Here is a 21,721-nt window from a genome sequence, read left to right as displayed (position 1 = left end):
CACGCCCTATTGTCGATCCGGGGTGGCAGGCTGAACCGCTGGTGAATTCTTCTTCGTGATGGGCAATGAGAGTGACATGTGCCCGACCAAACACCTCCAGCGAGTCTCTCATTGGTTCCCCCTCTTGCAGTTCATCCTGCGGACAAATTGCAGACGGTACGAAAGAGGCATGGAAAGGCGCCGAGTCTCCAAGTGGGGAGATTGTTAGTAAGGGGGCCTGAATGGAGAACACGAGCACCAGGAGATGAAAACTGAGGTGAGTTTCAGAAAGCTTTCCCGATCCCACGGTGTAGCATCCGCTGGGTTTCCAATGAGTGCTTTCGCTGTCGGAAGATTGCGTTGAACCTGGAGAGTTGGGACCCATGGAATGGGGAGCACGCAGGATTCCTTTCAAGGGTCTGCATTTGCTTTCCCAACCTCACCAATCGTCTCAGCCCCAAGAGTGTCCAGCCTTATGTCTTCTGCCGCTGGGGCTGTAGATGTGGTCAATCCTGGTTGCATGCCAGTCCCTGAACGCATTTTGGAAGAATTTCTCTCTGTTTTGCCCTGCTTGTTTCTTCTTTATGTTGGAAATGTATCCTCAGAATGGGTCTGAGCTGATTTTCCCTGCTGGTTTTAGGCCGCTTTACACACACTTGATGCACTTACACAGAGATATCAAGACTTAGCTTTGAAGATGCTTACTAGTCGGATAGATACTTGTGCGATGAACAGGGTCTGGTGAGTCCAGTTGATTGAGCAAGGAGTAGGTCGTGTCCATTCCATATTCGGTTTTCGGAAGGGTATCTGTGCTCATTTCAAACTCGAGTTTTATGCGTCACCCCACCTCACCTTTCCCCTGAAGCAGGCATAAGTGTGTTTTCTAAAAGCGTGACTCTGTTCTGTTTGGGGATTCAGTGCATGGGGAGCGATTTTTACATTCCCTCGATAAGTGATATCATAAGTTTCTTTTTTTGTGGGACTTATTTCACTGAGGATGATCGTACCTAAATCCACTCAGGATGCTGCTACCAGCCTCATGACGTGGATTTCATGGCTGAGTGACACTCCATTGGACCTACGTAGCACCACTTGTCCACTTGTCCACTTGTCTTTGTCCACTTGTCCACTCGTCTTTGTCCACTTGGCTCTTTCCTGGGATATGAAACGTGTACCGGAGTGGAGGTTCTTGTCAAGACAGCAGCCCTCAACTTTGGGGTCCCTGTGTCTGGTTGATTTTTTGATTTTCCCAAGGTCAACGCCCATGTGTGGAAGTGCCCTATGCTCTGTGGTTCTGTGTTTTACATGGTTTGGGAAAGAGGATACACTTGTGAAGATTGGCTGTTGGCCATTGACATCCCGCCCATCAGCTTAACAAGGCTCCCTTGACTCCGTGGCCTGTCCTGCCTTTCTGGTTTTTAGACTTTTTTCGCCTGGCCCTTTTGCCCCGGGGGGGGGCGAGAGATTTCTTTGTAGTGCTGATTTGCTCTCCCAGGTTGCTTGGTTGGCCAAAAAGGGCGTATGCGTTTTTTCCTGAATATATTCAGGAAAAAACGCATACGCCCTTTTTGGCCAACCGCATCATTGTCCACGTTCTGGCGCTTTTCATGTGCTCTCGGGACCATTCCGATGTAGCCGTTGACATCCGTTTCCTGCAGTTCTGCCTTGCGTTCAGCGCCTCTTCGTAGCCTGACCTCAATATCTTTTGGGGCGATAGTTATCGTTTAGAACTCTGCAGGTTTGGGAAGTGCAGTGCCCCTGAGCTCCATTTCCCAAGTCGCTTTTTTGTGAGTGGGACGCAACACGGCTGGATGGCTTCACGCCCTATTGTCGATCCGGGGTGGCAGGCTGAACCGCTGGTGAATTCTTCTTCGTGATGGGAAATGAGAGTGACATGTGCCCGACCAAACACCTCCAGCGAGTCTCTCATTGGTTCCCCCTCTTGCAGTTCATCCTGCGGACAAATTGCAGACGGTACGAAAGAGGCATGGAAAGCCGCCGAGTCTCCAAGTGGGGAGATTGTTAGTAAGGGGGCCTGAATGGAGAACACGAGCACCAGGAGATGAAAACTGAGGTGAGTTTCAGAAAGCTTTCCCGATCCCACGGTGTAGCATCCGCTGGGTTTCCAATGAGTGCTTTCGCTGTCGGAAGATTGCGTTGAACCTGGAGAGTTGGGACCCATGGAATGGGGAGCACGCAGGATTCCTTTCAAGGGTCTGCATTTGCTTTCCCAACCTCACCAATCGTCTCAGCCCCAAGAGTGTCCAGCCTTATGTCTTCTCCCGCTGGGGCTGTAGATGTGGTCAATCCTGGTTGCATGCCAGTCCCTGAACGCATTTTGGAAGAAGTTCTCTCTGTTTTGCCCTGCTTGTTTCTTCTTTATGTTGGAAATGTATCCTCAGAATGGGTCTGAGCTGATTTTCCCTGCTGGTTTTAGGCCGCTTTACACACACTTGATGCACTTACACAGAGATATCAAGACTTAGCTTTGAAGATGCTTACTAGTCGGATAGATACTTGTGCGATGAACAGGGTCTGGTGAGTCCAGTTGATTGAGCAAGGAGTAGGTCGTGTCCATTCCATATTCGGTTTTCGGAAGGGTATCTGTGCTCATTTCAAACTCGAGTTTTATGCGTCACCCCACCTCACCTTTCCCCTGAAGCAGGCATAAGTGTGTTTTCTAAAAGCGTGACTCTGTTCTGTTTGGGGATTCAGTGCATGGGGAGCGATTTTTACATTCCCTCGATAAGTGATATCATAAGTTTGTTTTTTTGTGGGACTTATTTCACTGAGGATGATCGTACCTAAATCCACTCAGGATGCTGCTACCAGCCTCATGACGTGGATTTCATGGCTGAGTGACACTCCATTGGACCTACGTAGCACCACTTGTCCACTTGTCCACTTGTCTTTGTCCACTTGTCCACTCGTCTTTGTCCACTTGGCTCTTTCCTGGGATATGAAACGTGTACCGGAGTGGAGGTTCTTGTCAAGACAGCAGCCCTCAACTTTGGGGTCCCTGTGTCTGGTTGATTTTTTGATTTTCCCAAGGTCAACGCCCATGTGTGGAAGTGCCCTATGCTCTGTGGTTCTGTGTTTTACATGGTTTGGGAAAGAGGATACACTTGTGAAGATTGGCTGTTGGCCATTGACATCCCGCCCATCAGCTTAACAAGGCTCCCTTGACTCCGTGGCCTGTCCTGCCTTTCTGGTTTTTAGACTTTTTTCGCCTGGCCCTTTTGCCCCGGGGGGGGGGGCGAGAGATTTCTTTGTAGTGCTGATTTGCTCTCCCAGGTTGCTTGGTTGGCCAAAAAGGGCGTATGCGTTTTTTCCTGAATATATTCAGGAAAAAACGCATACGCCCTTTTTGGCCAACCGCATCATTGTCCACGTTCTGGCGCTTTTCATGTGCTCTCGGGACCATTCCGATGTAGCCGTTGACATCCGTTTCCTGCAGTTCTGCCTTGCGTTCAGCGCCTCTTCGTAGCCTGACCTCAATATCTTTTGGGGCGATAGTTATCGTTTAGAACTCTGCAGGTTTGGGAAGTGCAGTGCCCCTGAGCTCCATTTCCCAAGTCGCTTTTTTGTGAGTGGGACGCAACACGGCTGGATGGCTTCACGCCCTATTGTCGATCCGGGGTGGCAGGCTGAACCGCTGGTGAATTCTTCTTCGTGATGGGAAATGAGAGTGACATGTGCCCGACCAAACACCTCCAGCGAGTCTCTCATTGGTTCCCCCTCTTGCAGTTCATCCTGCGGACAAATTGCAGACGGTACGAAAGAGGCATGGAAAGGCGCCGAGTCTCCAAGTGGGGAGATTGTTAGTAAGGGGGCCTGAATGGAGAACACGAGCACCAGGAGATGAAAACTGAGGTGAGTTTCAGAAAGCTTTCCCGATCCCACGGTGTAGCATCCGCTGGGTTTCCAATGAGTGCTTTCGCTGTCGGAAGATTGCGTTGAACCTGGAGAGTTGGGACCCATGGAATGGGGAGCACGCAGGATTCCTTTCAAGGGTCTGCATTTGCTTTCCCAACCTCACCAATCGTCTCAGCCCCAAGAGTGTCCAGCCTTATGTCTTCTGCCGCTGGGGCTGTAGATGTGGTCAATCCTGGTTGCATGCCAGTCCCTGAACGCATTTTGGAAGAAGTTCTCTCTGTTTTGCCCTGCTTGTTTCTTCTTTATGTTGGAAATGTATCCTCAGAATGGGTCTGAGCTGATTTTCCCTGCTGGTTTTAGGCCGCTTTACACACACTTGATGCACTTACACAGAGATATCAAGACTTAGCTTTGAAGATGCTTACTAGTCGGATAGATACTTGTGCGATGAACAGGGTCTGGTGAGTCCAGTTGATTGAGCAAGGAGTAGGTCGTGTCCATTCCATATTCGGTTTTCGGAAGGGTATCTGTGCTCATTTCAAACTCGAGTTTTATGCGTCACCCCACCTCACCTTTCCCCTGAAGCAGGCATAAGTGTGTTTTCTAAAAGCGTGACTCTGTTCTGTTTGGGGATTCAGTGCATGGGGAGCGATTTTTACATTCCCTCGATAAGTGATATCATAAGTTTCTTTTTTTGTGGGACTTATTTCACTGAGGATGATCGTACCTAAATCCACTCAGGATGCTGCTACCAGCCTCATGACGTGGATTTCATGGCTGAGTGACACTCCATTGGACCTACGTAGCACCACTTGTCCACTTGTCCACTTGTCTTTGTCCACTTGTCCACTCGTCTTTGTCCACTTGGCTCTTTCCTGGGATATGAAACGTGTACCGGAGTGGAGGTTCTTGTCAAGACAGCAGCCCTCAACTTTGGGGTCCCTGTGTCTGGTTGATTTTTTGATTTTCCCAAGGTCAACGCCCATGTGTGGAAGTGCCCTATGCTCTGTGGTTCTGTGTTTTCCATGGTTTGGGAAAGAGGATACACTTGTGAAGATTGGCTGTTGGCCATTGACATCCCGCCCATCAGCTTAACAAGGCTCCCTTGACTCCGTGGCCTGTCCTGCCTTTCTGGTTTTTAGACTTTTTTCGCCTGGCCCTTTTGCCCCGGGGGGGGGGGCGAGAGATTTCTTTGTAGTGCTGATTTGCTCTCCCAGGTTGCTTGGTTGGCCAAAAAGGGCGTATGCGTTTTTTCCTGAATATATTCAGGAAAAAACGCATACGCCCTTTTTGGCCAACCGCATCATTGTCCACGTTCTGGCGCTTTTCATGTGCTCTCGGGGCCATTCCGATGTAGCCGTTGACATCCGTTTCCTGCAGTTCTGCCTTGCGTTCAGCGCCTCTTCGTAGCCTGACCTCAATATCTTTTGGGGCGATAGTTATCGTTTAGAACTCTGCAGGTTTGGGAAGTGCAGTGCCCCTGAGCTCCATTTCCCAAGTCGCTTTTTTGTGAGTGGGACGCAACACGGCTGGATGGCTTCACGCCCTATTGTCGATCCGGGGTGGCAGGCTGAACCGCTGGTGAATTCTTCTTCGTGATGGGCAATGAGAGTGACATGTGCCCGACCAAACACCTCCAGCGAGTCTCTCATTGGTTCCCCCTCTTGCAGTTCATCCTGCGGACAAATTGCAGACGGTACGAAAGAGGCATGGAAAGGCGCCGAGTCTCCAAGTGGGGAGATTGTTAGTAAGGGGGCCTGAATGGAGAACACGAGCACCAGGAGATGAAAACTGAGGTGAGTTTCAGAAAGCTTTCCCGATCCCACGGTGTAGCATCCGCTGGGTTTCCAATGAGTGCTTTCGCTGTCGGAAGATTGCGTTGAACCTGGAGAGTTGGGACCCATGGAATGGGGAGCACGCAGGATTCCTTTCAAGGGTCTGCATTTGCTTTCCCAACCTCACCAATCGTCTCAGCCCCAAGAGTGTCCAGCCTTATGTCTTCTGCCGCTGGGGCTGTAGATGTGGTCAATCCTGGTTGCATGCCAGTCCCTGAACGCATTTTGGAAGAATTTCTCTCTGTTTTGCCCTGCTTGTTTCTTCTTTATGTTGGAAATGTATCCTCAGAATGGGTCTGAGCTGATTTTCCCTGCTGGTTTTAGGCCGCTTTACACACACTTGATGCACTTACACAGAGATATCAAGACTTAGCTTTTAAGATGCTTACTAGTCGGATAGATACTTGTGCGATGAACAGGGTCTGGTGAGTCCAGTTGATTGAGCAAGGAGTAGGTCGTGTCCATTCCATATTCGGTTTTCGGAAGGGTATCTGTGCTCATTTCAAACTCGAGTTTTATGCGTCACCCCACCTCACCTTTCCCCTGAAGCAGGCATAAGTGTGTTTTCTAAAAGCGTGACTCTGTTCTGTTTGGGGATTCAGTGCATGGGGAGCGATTTTTACATTCCCTCGATAAGTGATATCATAAGTTTCTTTTTTTGTGGGACTTATTTCACTGAGGATGATCGTACCTAAATCCACTCAGGATGCTGCTACCAGCCTCATGACGTGGATTTCATGGCTGAGTGACACTCCATTGGACCTACGTAGCACAACTTGTCCACTTGTCCACTTGTCTTTGTCCACTTGTCCACTCGTCTTTGTCCACTTGGCTCTTTCCTGGGATATGAAACGTGTACCGGAGTGGAGGTTCTTGTCAAGACAGCAGCCCTCAACTTTGGGGTCCCTGTGTCTGGTTGATTTTTTGATTTTCCCAAGGTCAACGCCCATGTGTGGAAGTGCCCTATGCTCTGTGGTTCTGTGTGTTCCATGGTTTGGGAAAGAGGATACACTTGTGAAGATTGGCTGTTGGCCATTGACATCCCGCCCATCAGCTTAACAAGGCTCCCTTGACTCCGTGGCCTGTCCTGCCTTTCTGGTTTTTAGACTTTTTTCGCCTGGCCCTTTTGCCCCGGGGGGGGGTGAGAGATTTCTTTGTAGTGCTGATTTGCTCTCCCAGGTTGCTTGGTTGGCCAAAAAGGGCGTATGCGTTTTTTCCTGAATATATTCAGGAAAAAACGCATACGCCCTTTTTGGCCAACCGCATCATTGTCCACGTTCTGGCGCTTTTCATGTGCTATCGGGGCCATTCCGATGTAGCCGTTGACATCCGTTTCCTGCAGTTCTGCCTTGCGTTCAGCGCCTCTTCGTAGCCTGACCTCAATATCTTTTGGGGCGATAGTTATCGTTTAGAACTCTGCAGGTTTGGGAAGTGCAGTGCCCCTGAGCTCCATTTCCCAAGTCGCTTTTTTGTGAGTGGGACGCAACACGGCTGGATGGCTTCACGCCCTATTGTCGATCCGGGGTGGCAGGCTGAACCGCTGGTGAATTCTTCTTCGTGATGGGAAATGAGAGTGACATGTGCCCGACCAAACACCTCCAGCGAGTCTCTCATTGGTTCCCCCTCTTGCAGTTCATCCTGCGGACAAATTGCAGACGGTACGAAAGAGGCATGGAAAGGCGCCGAGTCTCCAAGTGGGGAGATTGTTAGTAAGGGGGCCTGAATGGAGAACACGAGCACCAGGAGATGAAAACTGAGGTGAGTTTCAGAAAGCTTTCCCGATCCCACGGTGTAGCATCCGCTGGGTTTCCAATGAGTGCTTTCGCTGTCGGAAGATTGCGTTGAACCTGGAGAGTTGGGACCCATGGAATGGGGAGCACGCAGGATTCCTTTCAAGGGTCTGCATTTGCTTTCCCAACCTCACCAATCGTCTCAGCCCCAAGAGTGTCCAGCCTTATGACTTCTGCCGCTGGGGCTGTAGATGTGGTCAATCCTGGTTGCATGCCAGTCCCTGAACGCATTTTGGAAGAAGTTCTCTCTGTTTTGCCCTGCTTGTTTCTTCTTTATGTTGGAAATGTATCCTCAGAATGGGTCTGAGCTGATTTTCCCTGCTGGTTTTAGGCCGCTTTACACACACTTGATGCACTTACACAGAGATATCAAGACTTAGCTTTGAAGATGCTTACTAGTCGGATAGATACTTGTGCGATGAACAGGGTCTGGTGAGTCCAGTTGATTGAGCAAGGAGTAGGTCGTGTCCATTCCATATTCGGTTTTCGGAAGGGTATCTGTGCTCATTTCAAACTCGAGTTTTATGCGTCACCCCACCTCACCTTTCCCCTGAAGCAGGCATAAGTGTGTTTTCTAAAAGCGTGACTCTGTTCTGTTTGGGGATTCAGTGCATGGGGAGCGATTTTTACATTCCCTCGATAAGTGATATCATAAGTTTCTTTTTTTGTGGGACTTATTTCACTGAGGATGATCGTACCTAAATCCACTCAGGATGCTGCTACCAGCCTCATGACGTGGATTTCATGGCTGAGTGACACTCCATTGGACCTACGTAGCACCACTTGTCCACTTGTCCACTTGTCTTTGTCCACTTGTCCACTCGTCTTTGTCCACTTGGCTCTTTCCTGGGATATGAAACGTGTACCGGAGTGGAGGTTCTTGTCAAGACAGCAGCCCTCAACTTTGGGGTCCCTGTGTCTGGTTGATTTTTTGATTTTCCCAAGGTCAACGCCCATGTGTGGAAGTGCCCTATGCTCTGTGGTTCTGTGTTTTCCATGGTTTGGGAAAGAGGATACACTTGTGAAGATTGGCTGTTGGCCATTGACATCCCGCCCATCAGCTTAACAAGGCTCCCTTGACTCCGTGGCCTGTCCTGCCTTTCTGGTTTTTAGACTTTTTTCGCCTGGCCCTTTTGCCCCGGGGGGGGGCGAGAGATTTCTTTGTAGTGCTGATTTGCTCTCCCAGGTTGCTTGGTTGGCCAAAAAGGGCGTATGCGTTTTTTCCTGAATATATTCAGGAAAAAACGCATACGCCCTTTTTGGCCAACCGCATCATTGTCCACGTTCTGGCGCTTTTCATGTGCTATCGGGGCCATTCCGATGTAGCCGTTGACATCCGTTTCCTGCAGTTCTGCCTTGCGTTCAGCGCCTCTTCGTAGCCTGACCTCAATATCTTTTGGGGCGATAGTTATCGTTTAGAACTCTGCAGGTTTGGGAAGTGCAGTGCCCCTGAGCTCCATTTCCCAAGTCGCTTTTTTGTGAGTGGGACGCAACACGGCTGGATGGCTTCACGCCCTATTGTCGATCCGGGGTGGCAGGCTGAACCGCTGGTGAATTCTTCTTCGTGATGGGAAATGAGAGTGACATGTGCCCGACCAAACACCTCCAGCGAGTCTCTCATTGGTTCCCCCTCTTGCAGTTCATCCTGCGGACAAATTGCAGACGGTACGAAAGAGGCATGGAAAGGCGCCGAGTCTCCAAGTGGGGAGATTGTTAGTAAGGGGGCCTGAATGGAGAACACGAGCACCAGGAGATGAAAACTGAGGTGAGTTTCAGAAAGCTTTCCCGATCCCACGGTGTAGCATCCGCTGGGTTTCCAATGAGTGCTTTCGCTGTCGGAAGATTGCGTTGAACCTGGAGAGTTGGGACCCATGGAATGGGGAGCACGCAGGATTCCTTTCAAGGGTCTGCATTTGCTTTCCCAACCTCACCAATCGTCTCAGCCCCAAGAGTGTCCAGCCTTATGTCTTCTGCCGCTGGGGCTGTAGATGTGGTCAATCCTGGTTGCATGCCAGTCCCTGAACGCATTTTGGAAGAAGTTCTCTCTGTTTTGCCCTGCTTGTTTCTTCTTTATGTTGGAAATGTATCCTCAGAATGGGTCTGAGCTGATTTTCCCTGCTGGTTTTAGGCCGCTTTACACACACTTGATGCACTTACACAGAGATATCAAGACTTAGCTTTGAAGATGCTTACTAGTCGGATAGATACTTGTGCGATGAACAGGGTCTGGTGAGTCCAGTTGATTGAGCAAGGAGTAGGTCGTGTCCATTCCATATTCGGTTTTCGGAAGGGTATCTGTGCTCATTTCAAACTCGAGTTTTATGCGTCACCCCACCTCACCTTTCCCCTGAAGCAGGCATAAGTGTGTTTTCTAAAAGCGTGACTCTGTTCTGTTTGGGGATTCAGTGCATGGGGAGCGATTTTTACATTCCCTCGATAAGTGATATCATAAGTTTCTTTTTTTGTGGGACTTATTTCACTGAGGATGATTGTACCTAAATCCACTCAGGATGCTGCTACCAGCCTCATGACGTGGATTTCATGGCTGAGTGACACTCCATTGGACCTACGTAGCACCACTTGTCCACTTGTCCACTTGTCTTTGTCCACTCGTCTTTGTCCACTTGGCTCTTTCCTGGGATATGAAACGTGTACCGGAGTGGAGGTTCTTGTCAAGACAGCAGCCCTCAACTTTGGGGTCCCTGTGTCTGGTTGATTTTTTCATTTTCCCAAGGTCAACGCCCATGTGTGGAAGTGCCCTATGCTCTGTGGTTCTGTGTTTTACATGGTTTGGGAAAGAGGATACACTTGTGAAGATTGGCTGTTGGCCATTGACATCCCGCCCATCAGCTTAACAAGGCTCCCTTGACTCCGTGGCCTGTCCTGCCTTTCTGGTTTTTAGACTTTTTTTGCCTGGCCCTTTTGCCCCGGGGGGGGGGCGAGAGATTTCTTTGTAGTGCTGATTTGCTCTCCCAGGTTGCTTGGTTGGCCAAAAAGGGCGTATGCGTTTTTTCCTGAATATATTCAGGAAAAAACGCATACGCCCTTTTTGGCCAACCGCATCATTGTCCACGTTCTGGCGCTTTTCATGTGCTATCGGGGCCATTCCGATGTAGCCGTTGACATCCGTTTCCTGCAGTTCTGCCTTGCGTTCAGCGCCTCTTCGTAGCCTGACCTCAATATCTTTTGGGGCGATAGTTATCGTTTAGAACTCTGCAGGTTTGGGAAGTGCAGTGCCCCTGAGCTCCATTTCCCAAGTCGCTTTTTTGTGAGTGGGACGCAACACGGCTGGATGGCTTCACGCCCTATTGTCGATCCGGGGTGGCAGGCTGAACCGCTGGTGAATTCTTCTTCGTGATGGGAAATGAGAGTGACATGTGCCCGACCAAACACCTCCAGCGAGTCTCTCATTGGTTCCCCCTCTTGCAGTTCATCCTGCGGACAAATTGCAGACGGTACGAAAGAGGCATGGAAAGCCGCCGAGTCTCCAAGTGGGGAGATTGTTAGTAAGGGGGCCTGAATGGAGAACACGAGCACCAGGAGATGAAAACTGAGGTGAGTTTCAGAAAGCTTTCCCGATCCCACGGTGTAGCATCCGCTGGGTTTCCAATGAGTGCTTTCGCTGTCGGAAGATTGCGTTGAACCTGGAGAGTTGGGACCCATGGAATGGGGAGCACGCAGGATTCCTTTCAAGGGTCTGCATTTGCTTTCCCAACCTCACCAATCGTCTCAGCCCCAAGAGTGTCCAGCCTTATGTCTTCTGCCGCTGGGGCTGTAGATGTGGTCAATCCTGGTTGCATGCCAGTCCCTGAACGCATTTTGGAAGAAGTTCTCTCTGTTTTGCCCTGCTTGTTTCTTCTTTATGTTGGAAATGTATCCTCAGAATGGGTCTGAGCTGATTTTCCCTGCTGGTTTTAGGCCGCTTTACACACACTTGATGCACTTACACAGAGATATCAAGACTTAGCTTTGAAGATGCTTACTAGTCGGATAGATACTTGTGCGATGAACAGGGTCTGGTGAGTCCAGTTGATTGAGCAAGGAGTAGGTCGTGTCCATTCCATATTCGGTTTTCGGAAGGGTATCTGTGCTCATTTCAAACTCGAGTTTTATGCGTCACCCCACCTCACCTTTCCCCTGAAGCAGGCATAAGTGTGTTTTCTAAAAGCGTGACTCTGTTCTGTTTGGGGATTCAGTGCATGGGGAGCGATTTTTACATTCCCTCGATAAGTGATATCATAAGTTTCTTTTTTTGTGGGACTTATTTCACTGAGGATGATTGTACCTAAATCCACTCAGGATGCTGCTACCAGCCTCATGACGTGGATTTCATGGCTGAGTGACACTCCATTGGACCTACGTAGCACCACTTGTCCACTTGTCCACTTGTCTTTGTCCACTCGTCTTTGTCCACTTGGCTCTTTCCTGGGATATGAAACGTGTACCGGAGTGGAGGTTCTTGTCAAGACAGCAGCCCTCAACTTTGGGGTCCCTGTGTCTGGTTGATTTTTTCATTTTCCCAAGGTCAACGCCCATGTGTGGAAGTGCCCTATGCTCTGTGGTTCTGTGTTTTACATGGTTTGGGAAAGAGGATACACTTGTGAAGATTGGCTGTTGGCCATTGACATCCCGCCCATCAGCTTAACAAGGCTCCCTTGACTCCGTGGCCTGTCCTGCCTTTCTGGTTTTTAGACTTTTTTTGCCTGGCCCTTTTGCCCCGGGGGGGGGGGCGAGAGATTTCTTTGTAGTGCTGATTTGCTCTCCCAGGTTGCTTGGTTGGCCAAAAAGGGCGTATGCGTTTTTTCCTGAATATATTCAGGAAAAAACGCATACGCCCTTTTTGGCCAACCGCATCATTGTCCACGTTCTGGCGCTTTTCATGTGCTATCGGGGCCATTCCGATGTACCCGTTGACATCCGTTTCCTGCAGTTCTGCCTTGCGTTCAGCGCCTCTTCGTAGCCTGACCTCAATATCTTTTGGGGCGATAGTTATCGTTTAGAACTCTGCAGGTTTGGGAAGTGCAGTGCCCCTGAGCTCCATTTCCCAAGTCGCTTTTTTGTGAGTGGGACGCAACACGGCTGGATGGCTTCACGCCCTATTGTCGATCCGGGGTGGCAGGCTGAACCGCTGGTGAATTCTTCTTCGTGATGGGAAATGAGAGTGACATGTGCCCGACCAAACACCTCCAGCGAGTCTCTCATTGGTTCCCCCTCTTGCAGTTCATCCTGCGGACAAATTGCAGACGGTACGAAAGAGGCATGGAAAGGCGCCGAGTCTCCAAGTGGGGAGATTGTTAGTAAGGGGGCCTGAATGGAGAACACGAGCACCAGGAGATGAAAACTGAGGTGAGTTTCAGAAAGCTTTCCCGATCCCACGGTGTAGCATCCGCTGGGTTTCCAATGAGTGCTTTCGCTGTCGGAAGATTGCGTTGAACCTGGAGAGTTGGGACCCATGGAATGGGGAGCACGCAGGATTCCTTTCAAGGGTCTGCATTTGCTTTCCCAACCTCACCAATCGTCTCAGCCCCAAGAGTGTCCAGCCTTATGTCTTCTGCCGCTGGGGCTGTAGATGTGGTCAATCCTGGTTGCATGCCAGTCCCTGAACGCATTTTGGAAGAAGTTCTCTCTGTTTTGCCCTGCTTGTTTCTTCTTTATGTTGGAAATGTATCCTCAGAATGGGTCTGAGCTGATTTTCCCTGCTGGTTTTAGGCCGCTTTACACACACTTGATGCACTTACACAGAGATATCAAGACTTAGCTTTGAAGATGCTTACTAGTCGGATAGATACTTGTGCGATGAACAGGGTCTGGTGAGTCCAGTTGATTGAGCAAGGAGTAGGTCGTGTCCATTCCATATTCGGTTTTCGGAAGGGTATCTGTGCTCATTTCAAACTCGAGTTTTATGCGTCACCCCACCTCACCTTTCCCCTGAAGCAGGCATAAGTGTGTTTTCTAAAAGCGTGACTCTGTTCTGTTTGGGGATTCAGTGCATGGGGAGCGATTTTTACATTCCCTCGATAAGTGATATCATAAGTTTCTTTTTTTGTGGGACTTATTTCACTGAGGATGATCGTACCTAAATCCACTCAGGATGCTGCTACCAGCCTCATGACGTGGATTTCATGGCTGAGTGACACTCCATTGGACCTACGTAGCACCACTTGTCCACTTGTCCACTTGTCTTTGTCCACTTGTCCACTCGTCTTTGTCCACTTGGCTCTTTCCTGGGATATGAAACGTGTACCGGAGTGGAGGTTCTTGTCAAGACAGCAGCCCTCAACTTTGGGGTCCCTGTGTCTGGTTGATTTTTTCATTTTCCCAAGGTCAACGCCCATGTGTGGAAGTGCCCTATGCTCTGTGGTTCTGTGTTTTACATGGTTTGGGAAAGAGGATACACTTGTGAAGATTGGCTGTTGGCCATTGACATCCCGCCCATCAGCTTAACAAGGCTCCCTTGACTCCGTGGCCTGTCCTGCCTTTCTGGTTTTTAGACTTTTTTCACCTGGCCCTTTTGCCCCGGGGGGGGGGGGGCGAGAGATTTCTTTGTAGTGCTGATTTGCTCTCCCAGGTTGCTTGGTTGGCCAAAAAGGGCGTATGCGTTTTTTCCTGAATATATTCAGGAAAAAACGCATACGCCCTTTTTGGCCAACCGCATCATTGTCCACGTTCTGGCGCTTTTCATGTGCTCTCGGGGCCATTCCGATGTAGCCGTTGACATCCGTTTCCTGCAGTTCTGCCTTGCGTTCAGCGCCTCTTCGTAGCCTGACCTCAATATCTTTTGGGGCGATAGTTATCGTTTAGAACTCTGCAGGTTTGGGAAGTGCAGTGCCCCTGAGCTCCATTTCCCAAGTCGCTTTTTTGTGAGTGGGACGCAACACGGCTGGATGGCTTCACGCCCTATTGTCGATCCGGGGTGGCAGGCTGAACCGCTGGTGAATTCTTCTTCGTGATGGGAAATGAGAGTGACATGTGCCCGACCAAACACCTCCAGCGAGTCTCTCATTGGTTCCCCCTCTTGCAGTTCATCCTGCGGACAAATTGCAGACGGTACGAAAGAGGCATGGAAAGCCGCCGAGTCTCCAAGTGGGGAGATTGTTAGTAAGGGGGCCTGAATGGAGAACACGAGCACCAGGAGATGAAAACTGAGGTGAGTTTCAGAAAGCTTTCCCGATCCCACGGTGTAGCATCCGCTGGGTTTCCAATGAGTGCTTTCGCTGTCGGAAGATTGCGTTGAACCTGGAGAGTTGGGACCCATGGAATGGGGAGCACGCAGGATTCCTTTCAAGGGTCTGCATTTGCTTTCCCAACCTCACCAATCGTCTCAGCCCCAAGAGTGTCCAGCCTTATGTCTTCTGCCGCTGGGGCTGTAGATGTGGTCAATCCTGGTTGCATGCCAGTCCCTGAACGCATTTTGGAAGAAGTTCTCTCTGTTTTGCCCTGCTTGTTTCTTCTTTATGTTGGAAATGTATCCTCAGAATGGGTCTGAGCTGATTTTCCCTGCTGGTTTTAGGCCGCTTTACACACACTTGATGCACTTACACAGAGATATCAAGACTTAGCTTTGAAGATGCTTACTAGTCGGATAGATACTTGTGCGATGAACAGGGTCTGGTGAGTCCAGTTGATTGAGCAAGGAGTAGGTCGTGTCCATTCCATATTCGGTTTTCGGAAGGGTATCTGTGCTCATTTCAAACTCGAGTTTTATGCGTCACCCCACCTCACCTTTCCCCTGAAGCAGGCATAAGTGTGTTTTCTAAAAGCGTGACTCTGTTCTGTTTGGGGATTCAGTGCATGGGGAGCGATTTTTACATTCCCTCGATAAGTGATATCATAAGTTTCTTTTTTTGTGGGACTTATTTCACTGAGGATGATCGTACCTAAATCCACTCAGGATGCTGCTACCAGCCTCATGACGTGGATTTCATGGCTGAGTGACACTCCATTGGACCTACGTAGCACCACTTGTCCACTTGTCCACTTGTCTTTGTCCACTTGTCCACTCGTCTTTGTCCACTTGGCTCTTTCCTGGGATATGAAACGTGTACCGGAGTGGAGGTTCTTGTCAAGACAGCAGCCCTCAACTTTGGGGTCCCTGTGTCTGGTTGATTTTTTGATTTTCCCAAGGTCAACGCCCATGTGTGGAAGTGCCCTATGCTCTGTGGTTCTGTGTTTTACATGGTTTGGGAAAGAGGATACACTTGTGAAGATTGGCTGTTGGCCATTGACATCCCGCCCATCAGCTTAACAAGGCTCCCTTGACTCCGTGGCCTGTCCTGCCTTTCTGGTTTTTAGACTTTTTTCGCCTGGCCCTTTTGCCCCGGTGGGGGGCGAGAGATTTCTTTGTAGTGCTGATTTGCTCTCCCAGGTTGCTTGGTTGGCCAAAAAGGGCGTATGCGTTTTTTCCTGAATATATTCAGGAAAAAACGCATACGCCCTTTTTGGCCAACCGCATCATTGTCCACGTTCTGGCGCTTTTCATGTGCTCTCGGGGCCATTCCGATGTACCCGTTGACATCCGTTTCCTGCAGTTCTGCCTTGCGTTCAGCGCCTCTTCGTAGCCTGACCTCAATATCTTTTGGGGCGATAGTTATCGTTTAGAACTCTGCAGGTTTGGGAAGTGCAGTGCCCCTGAGCTCCATTTCCCAAGTCGCTTTTTTGTGAGTGGGACGCAACACGGCTGGATGGCTTCACGCCCTATTGTCGATCCGGGGTGGCAGGCTGAACCGCTGGTGAATTCTTCTTCGTGATGGGAAATGAGAGTGACATGTGCCCGACCAAACACCTCCAGCGAGTCTCTCATTGGTTCCCCCTCTTGCAGTTCATCCTGCGGACAAATTGCAGACGGTACGAAAGAGGCATGGAAAGGCGCCGAGTCTCCAAGTGGGGAGATTGTTAGTAAGGGGGCCTGAATGGAGAACACGAGCACCAGGAGATGAAAACTGAGGTGAGTTTCAGAAAGCTTTCCCGATCCCACGGTGTAGCATCCGCTGGGTTTCCAATGAGTGCTTTCGCTGTCGGAAGATTGCGTTGAACCTGGAGAGTTGGGACCCATGGAATGGGGAGCACGCAGGATTCCTTTCAAGGGTCTGCATTTGCTTTCCCAACCTCACCAATCGTCTCAGCCCCAAGAGTGTCCAGCCTTATGTCTTCTGCCGCTGGGGCTGTAGATGTGGTCAATCCTGGTTGCATGCCAGTCCCTGAACGCATTTTGGAAGAAGTTCTCTCTGTTTTGCCCTGCTTGTTTCTTCTTTATGTTGGAAATGTATCCTCAGAATGGGTCTGAGCTGATTTTCCCTGCTGGTTTTAGGCCGCTTTACACACACTTGATGCACTTACACAGAGATATCAAGACTTAGCTTTGAAGATGCTTACTAGTCGGATAGATACTTGTGCGATGAACAGGGTCTGGTGAGTCCAGTTGATTGAGCAAGGAGTAGGTCGTGTCCATTCCATATTCGGTTTTCGGAAGGGTATCTGTGCTCATTTCAAACTCGAGTTTTATGCGTCACCCCACCTCACCTTTCCCCTGAAGCAGGCATAAGTGTGTTTTCTAAAAGCGTGACTCTGTTCTGTTTGGGGATTCAGTGCATGGGGAGCGATTTTTACATTCCCTCGATAAGTGATATCATAAGTTTCTTTTTTTGTGGGACTTATTTCACTGAGGATGATCGTACCTAAATCCACTCAGGATGCTGCTACCAGCCTCATGACGTGGATTTCATGGCTGAGTGACACTCCATTGGACCTACGTAGCACCACTTGTCCACTTGTCCACTTGTCTTTGTCCACTTGTCCACTCGTCTTTGTCCACTTGGCTCTTTCCTGGGATATGAAACGTGTACCGGAGTGGAGGTTCTTATCAAGACAGCAGCCCTCAACTTTGGGGTCCCTGTGTCTGGTTGATTTTTTGATTTTCCCAAGGTCAACGCCCATGTGTGGAAGTGCCCTATGCTCTGTGGTTCTGTGTTTTCCATGGTTTGGGAAAGAGGATACACTTGTGAAGATTGGCTGTTGGCCATTGACATCCCGCCCATCAGCTTAACAAGGCTCCCTTGACTCCGTGGCCTGTCCTGCCTTTCTGGTTTTTAGACTTTTTTCGCCTGGCCCTTTTGCCCCGGGGGGGGGGGCGAGAGATTTCTTTGTAGTGCTGATTTGCTCTCCCAGGTTGCTTGGTTGGCCAAAAAGGGCGTATGCGTTTTTTCCTGAATATATTCAGGAAAAAACGCATACGCCCTTTTTGGCCAACCGCATCATTGTCCACGTTCTGGCGCTTTTCATGTGCTCTCGGGGCCATTCCGATGTAGCCGTTGACATCCGTTTCCTGCAGTTCTGCCTTGCGTTCAGCGCCTCTTCGTAGCCTGACCTCAATATATTTTGGGGCGATAGTTATCGTTTAGAACTCTGCAGGTTTGGGAAGTGCAGTGCCCCTGAGCTCCATTTCCCAAGTCGCTTTTTTGTGAGTGGGACGCAACACGGCTGGATGGCTTCACGCCCTATTGTCGATCCGGGGTGGCAGGCTGAACCGCTGGTGAATTCTTCTTCGTGATGGGAAATGAGAGTGACATGTGCCCGACCAAACACCTCCAGCGAGTCTCTCATTGGTTCCCCCTCTTGCAGTTCATCCTGCGGACAAATTGCAGACGGTACGAAAGAGGCATGGAAAGGCGCCGAGTCTCCAAGTGGGGAGATTGTTAGTAAGGGGGCCTGAATGGAGAACACGAGCACCAGGAGATGAAAACTGAGGTGAGTTTCAGAAAGCTTTCCCGATCCCACGGTGTAGCATCCGCTGGGTTTCCAATGAGTGCTTTCGCTGTCGGAAGATTGCGTTGAACCTGGAGAGTTGGGACCCATGGAATGGGGAGCACGCAGGATTCCTTTCAAGGGTCTGCATTTGCTTTCCCAACCTCACCAATCGTCTCAGCCCCAAGAGTGTCCAGCCTTATGTCTTCTGCCGCTGGGGCTGTAGATGTGGTCAATCCTGGTTGCATGCCAGTCCCTGAACGCATTTTGGAAGAAGTTCTCTCTGTTTTGCCCTGCTTGTTTCTTCTTTATGTTGGAAATGTATCCTCAGAATGGGTCTGAGCTGATTTTCCCTGCTGGTTTTAGGCCGCTTTACACACACTTGATGCACTTACACAGAGATATCAAGACTTAGCTTTGAAGATGCTTACTAGTCGGATAGATACTTGTGCGATGAACAGGGTCTGGTGAGTCCAGTTGATTGAGCAAGGAGTAGGTCGTGTCCATTCCATATTCGGTTTTCGGAAGGGTATCTGTGCTCATTTCAAACTCGAGTTTTATGCGTCACCCCACCTCACCTTTCCCCTGAAGCAGGCATAAGTGTGTTTTCTAAAAGCGTGACTCTGTTCTGTTTGGGGATTCAGTGCATGGGGAGCGATTTTTACATTCCCTCGATAAGTGATATCATAAGTTTCTTTTTTTGTGGGACTTATTTCACTGAGGATGATCGTACCTAAATCCACTCAGGATGCTGCTACCAGCCTCATGACGTGGATTTCATGGCTGAGTGACACTCCATTGGACCTACGTAGCACCACTTGTCCACTTGTCCACTTGTCTTTGTCCACTTGTCCACTCGTCTTTGTCCACTTGGCTCTTTCCTGGGATATGAAACGTGTACCGGAGTGGAGGTTCTTGTCAAGACAGCAGCCCTCAACTTTGGGGTCCCTGTGTCTGGTTGATTTTTTGATTTTCCCAAGGTCAACGCCCATGTGTGGAAGTGCCCTATGCTCTGTGGTTCTGTGTTTTCCATGGTTTGGGAAAGAGGATACACTTGTGAAGATTGGCTGTTGGCCATTGACATCCCGCCCATCAGCTTAACAAGGCTCCCTTGACTCCGTGGCCTGTCCTGCCTTTCTGGTTTTTAGACTTTTTTCGCCTGGCCCTTTTGCCCCGGGGGGGGGCGAGAGATTTCTTTGTAGTGCTGATTTGCTCTCCCAGGTTGCTTGGTTGGCCAAAAAGGGCGTATGCGTTTTTTCCTGAATATATTCAGGAAAAAACGCATACGCCCTTTTTGGCCAACCGCATCATTGTCCACGTTCTGGCGCTTTTCATGTGCTCTCGGGGCCATTCCGATGTAGCCGTTGACATCCGTTTCCTGCAGTTCTGCCTTGCGTTCAGCGCCTCTTCGTAGCCTGACCTCAATATATTTTGGGGCGATAGTTATCGTTTAGAACTCTGCAGGTTTGGGAAGTGCAGTGCCCCTGAGCTCCATTTCCCAAGTCGCTTTTTTGTGAGTGGGACGCAACACGGCTGGATGGCTTCACGCCCTATTGTCGATCCGGGGTGGCAGGCTGAACCGCTGGTGAATTCTTCTTCGTGATGGGAAATGAGAGTGACATGTGCCCGACCAAACACCTCCAGCGAGTCTCTCATTGGTTCCCCCTCTTGCAGTTCATCCTGCGGACAAATTGCAGACGGTACGAAAGAGGCATGGAAAGGCGCCGAGTCTCCAAGTGGGGAGATTGTTAGTAAGGGGGCCTGAATGGAGAACACGAGCACCAGGAGATGAAAACTGAGGTGAGTTTCAGAAAGCTTTCCCGATCCCACGGTGTAGCATCCGCTGGGTTTCCAATGAGTGCTTTCGCTGTCGGAAGATTGCGTTGAACCTGGAGAGTTGGGACCCATGGAATGGGGAGCACGCAGGATTCCTTTCAAGGGTCTGCATTTGCTTTCCCAACCTCACCAATCGTCTCAGCCCCAAGAGTGTCCAGCCTTATGTCTTCTGCCGCTGGGGCTGTAGATGTGGTCAATCCTGGTTGCATGCCAGTCCCTGAACGCATTTTGGAAGAAGTTCTCTCTGTTTTGCCCTGCTTGTTTCTTCTTTATGTTGGAAATGTATCCTCAGAATGGGTCTGAGCTGATTTTCCCTGCTGGTTTTAGGCCGCTTTACACACACTTGATGCACTTACACAGAGATATCAAGACTTAGCTTTGAAGATGCTTACTAGTCGGATAGATACTTGTGCGATGAACAGGGTCTGGTGAGTCCAGTTGATTGAGCAAGGAGTAGGTCGTGTCCATTCCATATTCGGTTTTCGGAAGGGTATCTGTGCTCATTTCAAACTCGAGTTTTATGCGTCACCCCACCTCACCTTTCCCCTGAAGCAGGCATAAGTGTGTTTTCTAAAAGCGTGACTCTGTTCTGTTTGGGGATTCAGTGCATGGGGAGCGATTTTTACATTCCCTCGATAAGTGATATCATAAGTTTCTTTTTTTGTGGGACTTATTTCACTGAGGATGATCGTACCTAAATCCACTCAGGATGCTGCTACCAGCCTCATGACGTGGATTTCATGGCTGAGTGACACTCCATTGGACCTACGTAGCACCACTTGTCCACTTGTCCACTTGTCTTTGTCCACTTGTCCACTCGTCTTTGTCCACTTGGCTCTTTCCTGGGATATGAAACGTGTACCGGAGTGGAGGTTCTTGTCAAGACAGCAGCCCTCAACTTTGGGGTCCCTGTGTCTGGTTGATTTTTTGATTTTCCCAAGGTCAACGCCCATGTGTGGAAGTGCCCTATGCTCTGTGGTTCTGTGTTTTACATGGTTTGGGAAAGAGGATACACTTGTGAAGATTGGCTGTTGGCCATTGACATCCCGCCCATCAGCTTAACAAGGCTCCCTTGACTCCGTGGCCTGTCCTGCCTTTCTGGTTTTTAGACTTTTTTCGCCTGGCCCTTTTGCCCCGGGGGGGGGCGAGAGATTTCTTTGTAGTGCTGATTTGCTCTCCCAGGTTGCTTGGTTGGCCAAAAAGGGCGTATGCGTTTTTTCCTGAATATATTCAGGAAAAAACGCATACGCCCTTTTTGGCCAACCGCATCATTGTCCACGTTCTGGCGCTTTTCATGTGCTCTCGGGGCCATTCCGATGTACCCGTTGACATCCGTTTCCTGCAGTTCTGCCTTGCGTTCAGCGCCTCTTCGTAGCCTGACCTCAATATCTTTTGGGGCGATAGTTATCGTTTAGAACTCTGCAGGTTTGGGAAGTGCAGTGCCCCTGAGCTCCATTTCCCAAGTCGCTTTTTTGTGAGTGGGACGCAACACGGCTGGATGGCTTCACGCCCTATTGTCGATCCGGGGTGGCAGGCTGAACCGCTGGTGAATTCTTCTTCGTGATGGGAAATGAGAGTGACATGTGCCCGACCAAACACCTCCAGCGAGTCTCTCATTGGTTCCCCCTCTTGCAGTTCATCCTGCGGACAAATTGCAGACGGTAC

Source organism: Kogia breviceps, unplaced genomic scaffold (assembly GCF_026419965.1).
Source record: "Kogia breviceps isolate mKogBre1 unplaced genomic scaffold, mKogBre1 haplotype 1 scaffold_81, whole genome shotgun sequence".
NCBI lineage: Eukaryota > Metazoa > Chordata > Mammalia > Artiodactyla > Physeteridae > Kogia > Kogia breviceps.
This window is presented reverse-complemented; position numbering follows the sequence as displayed.